The sequence below is a fragment of the Puma concolor genome, chromosome C2 (genome assembly GCF_028749965.1).
Source record: "Puma concolor isolate L17-30 chromosome C2, mPumCon1.1.hap2, whole genome shotgun sequence".
Lineage (NCBI taxonomy): Eukaryota > Metazoa > Chordata > Mammalia > Carnivora > Felidae > Puma > Puma concolor.
Genome location: NC_141675.1, coordinates 110570855 through 110575628, shown reverse-complemented (window position 1 = coordinate 110575628; position 4774 = coordinate 110570855).

Below are 4774 nucleotides of genomic sequence, written 5' to 3'. Positions count from 1 at the left end.
ACTAATGTCCTCCAGTACTTTTCAACTAGCTAACCTCAGCCCTTAGAAACCTTCCTGCTTTTTTTGTTTCTAGGGAAGTTAAGTTCTCTCTCCCCTTGAAGAAGACTTGAATTATGTCTTCTTCTTTTTCAGCCAAACTCTGTTCTGTGAAATTTTTCTTTGACATACAGACACTTGTGCAATATTTTATCTAAACTGACTCTCAGTGTGTTTGGAAAGCCATTAACCAAGAAGACAGGATAACCTTATCATGGTGCACTGTTTTCTGGACTCATTATTGGGGGTCTGACACCCACAGCATTTCATATGCTATTAATCACCTCCTCCAATAAACCCAAAACCCAAACCAGAATGCTTCTCATATTTCTTTGCCATAAGATACCTTATATATACACACGTATGAAAAGTATACATGCACAATGTTATATAGACAGACACACACAATTAGTAATAGCTATCATTTTTTTGTAGGTCTACTGTGTACTTTGTATACATACACATAGTACTTCATACATATTTCCTCATTTGATCCTTACAGCATTTCTATGAATCAGGTATCATTTATCTCAAGATGAGGAAGCCAAGGCTGAGAGAGTGAAGTGACTACTTCAAATTGCTGTCAGAAGTGGGATTTGAACCCAGTCAATCAGTCTACAAATCATGATATCAGGTTTCCAATTGTCTTTCAAAGATTCACTGAGCTACCTTGTTAGGATTCTGGTCCAGAGGGAAACCTGTATTTCCAGAAGGAATTAAGGAAGAACTTCTGTCAAACTGTCCCTTCATCCCTCCTCCCAGAAGCATTATAGAAGATTTTACTATTCCTTAGAGAACTTCATCTCAAAGTGTGTCCCAACTCTCACCTGTCACCTGTAATTTCTGCTTTGGGGTCTAGCCCCAAATCTTGAGGAAGACATTTTTTTTTCCAGTTAATTCATTTTTGAGAGAGAGACAGAGTGTGAGCAGGGGAGGGGCAGAGAGAGAGGAAGACACAGAATCGGAAGCAGGCTCCAGGCTCTGAGCTGTCAGCACAGAGCCCCACATGGAGCTCAAACCCAAGAACCACGAGATCATGCTCTGAGCCCAAGTCATCCACTTAACTGACTGAGGCACCCATATGCCCCTTGAGGCAGCCATTCTGATCTTCATTTCAGGGTTGCTCTGACAAGGATAGTTGGGGATCTGCCCTGGTGCTTCCAGCACAGAGGATATATTCCTTCAGTGGACAGAGAAGATGGTAGCAACTTCCTCTCTGAGTCACGCATATTGTCTGTCATTCTGTCAACCATCTGTCCTATTAGCCACGCTTGGGTGATGAATAGAAAGAACTCAACGTACTGTGAGGTTACTAGGTTACAGCTTGTGACATCAGAATGCACAACGAACAGAGCATTAGAAAGTAGACAGCAATGGTTTCTACTTATTTCAAAATATCCATGATGCCAGAGAAATACATCCCTGTTAAAAAAACCTAGGTCTTTGTAGCTCCCTTTCCTTCTTTGACATGGAATGAAAGAGATGTTTCCAGAACTGGTCAACTTCAGTAACTTTTATATCAGAGTCTGTGCTTAAAAGTATCACAAACAAAACTTCAGAACAATCACACTACCTAGAAAAAGTATTTCTAGGACTCTGAGATGGTCCTTGCCCTGAGGAAGGTGGCAAGTCTTGTGTTTACTATGGGGCTTACCCCCTCTCCTATGGAACACAGTGAGGTTTTATTCTGTGAAAGCTGTGGGAAGCTCACCGTAGGTTGTGTACCTAAGCCACTTAGATTCAAGGCAGCAGTGGTGAGGTCACTAAAGTGACCTTCTCCTTTCTCCCAGATGGAGGGGCTCCTTCTCATGAGGACTCTAACACATACAGCTCTACACATACATAAAAACTTCACTTCCATTTATTACTGGATAGATTTTTTTCAGTGTTGATGAGATGTTTTGTAGAAATCAACATATACTGTCCACATAAGGAAAGTTTAAATGATTTAAAATATGTTTCCTAATTATAAGCACTTGTGGGAAATTTGGAAAGTACAGAAAAGAAAAAAAAATTACAATTGCATCAACCCGGAAGCAACCATCACTAACAGGTTTTTTTGTTTTCCTTTTGGTCTTTAATTTTGTAGCTCTGTTTTTGTTTGTTTTTTTCTTTTTCTTTATTATTATTTATTTTTGAGAGAGAGAGAGAGAGAGACAGACAGACAGACAGACTGTGTGTGTTTGGGGGGCGGGGGGAGAGGGAGACACAGAATCGAAGCAGGCTCCAGGATCCCAGCTGTCAGCACAGAGCCCCATGTGAGGCTCAAACTCACCAATCGCGAGACCATGACCTGAACCGCGAGATCATGATCTGAGCCGAAGTCTGCGGCGCTTAACAGACTGAGCCACGCAGGCGCCCATCGGTTTGTTGTTTTCAAGTGAAGACGCTCCTGCCCAAAAGGAACTTACAACTTTAAGGGCAACACAAATGAGAAAAATGAAGACAAAATAAGACTGAAAACCAGAGAACATGATGATAATGATGATGGTAAGAAAAAGCAGCTCTAATCCTTTTATAAACATATCTACTCAATTTTTATTCTAAAATAAGAAAATTCAGGGCGCCTGGGTGTCTCACTCGGTTAAGCTTCTGACTCCTGATTTTGGCTCAGGCCATGATCTCATGGTTCATGAGTCTGAGCCCCACATAGGGCTCTGTACTCACAACATGGAAAAACAGAGTCTGTTTGCGATTCTCTCTCCTCTCTCTGTCCCTCCTGCTCATGCATGTGCATGCACACACACCCTCTCTCAAAATAAATAAACTTAAAAAAAATACAAGAAAATTCTAAGAATCCACATGGGAGTCAATTTAGGAAAATAAAGAAGTCTTTCTCTGAAGCTCCTAGTGCACAAACTGCAGTTAATGAGTGACTACAAAACAGTAAGTGGATGAGAATCAAAACAGCTAATGAGGGGCACCTGGGTGGCTCAGTCAGTTAAGCCTCCAATTCCTGATTTTGGCTCAGGGGCAAGATAGCACGGTGGTGAGTTTGAGTCCCCTGTAGGCCCCTGTGCTGACAGGGCGGAGCCTGCTTGGGATTCTCTCTCCGCCCCTCCCCCACTCACACTGTTTCCCTCTTTCTCTCTCAAAATAAGTAAATGAACTAAAAAAAAAGCTAATGAAAAAATGGGGGATTAATTATAAGCCTAGGAAGTCGGAAAACAAATCTGAGATGATTTGATATATACCATATTGTCGACAGGGCTCATTGATTTCTCCAAAGTGTCTCTGAGACACATACTGCCTGGAATCAGTCACTTCCTGCCTTGTCTGCCACCCATTGTGTAGCCACAAGTAAGTTACTTTGCCCCTCTACTGTTGTTTTCTCTTTTGTAAAAAAGGGAAAATAGGTTGTTGTATTAAATGAGAAAATCCACCTAACATATTTAATACAGCCCCTGTTGCATAATAAGCACTCAAGAAATGTTGGGCATCATTAGAAATGGTGTAAGTCAGTAGCTAAGAGAGCAAACCCTAGTCAGACTGCCTTGCCATTCTTGTGTTTTTTCTACTTATAGGATCAAATCATCAACAATGACCTCTATTTAATTATAGTTTTTGTTTTTGAATTGCTTTATGATAATCATGAATTTATCAATCAAAGTAGACATTCACAAAGTGCTTCTGGCAAGTCCAGAGTTTTCTAATGAGGACTGTTGCATCATAAAAGGCTCATAGAGAGTAGAAGTATTTACTATTAATGAAGCCACGAGCATTTTCACCATTCAGATGGCAAAATCAAAAAAGCAATTCTTTCCCTTAGAAAGTGGAATGTTGGATATGTTTGGGGTGCATTACAACTTGACCTTTCAGCGCCCAGAGCTGTCCTATGGTGGGTAGGTGGAGAAAAGAATCAGAGAGAATCTGAATATATGTTATACTCTTTGACATTTAGGGAAAAGTCAAGAAGAACATTTAACCCAGTATGTAGTGTTTGGCATGGGATTAGGATAATTTGTAAATACATACATTTTAAAAACTAATATTTATTGTTTTTATATTACATAATTATGTTTATTTTTGAAACTTTAGAAAGCAGGAATAAGAGAAAACACAAATCTTAACATTTTAATGCACTTCCTTCCAAGCTTTTTAATATAGTTATATCTAAATATATATTTATAGTTTTAATATGGATCTTTTAGTTTCTAAATTCCTAAAGAACCAGTAAGTCAACTTACTTGGGTTTGCTGGACGTTGGTGTTTTTCAGACCTCGTTATGAATGTTGGAACAGCCTAGTGGTTGAAAATTACAGCTGGTTCCTTTTGAGTTCTTGTGGGATAGGATCCTGCTACTCAAGGTCTGGGAACCAGTAGTATCAGCATCACCTGGGAGCATATTAAAAATCAACAATTGTTGGTCCCACTTCAGATCTAGTAAATCCCACATGCATTTTTAAAATTCTTATTTATGTATTTATTTATTTATTTATTTATTTATTTATTTATTTATTTATTTATAGAGCATGCGCAAGCAGGAGAGGGGCAGAGAGAGAGGGAGAGAGAGAATCCCAAGCAGGCTCCGCACTGTCAACACAGAGCCCTATGTGAGATCATGATCTGAGCGGAAATCAAGAGCCACCTTAGCCACTCAGGTGTCTCTCCACCACCTCCCCCAACTGCATTTTAATATAATTTCTGGGTGATTTGTATGCACATTAAATTTCGAGTAACACTGTAGGAAAAACTGGACAAAGTATTGTTTCTCTTATAAGACAGTTGTTGAAGGGCT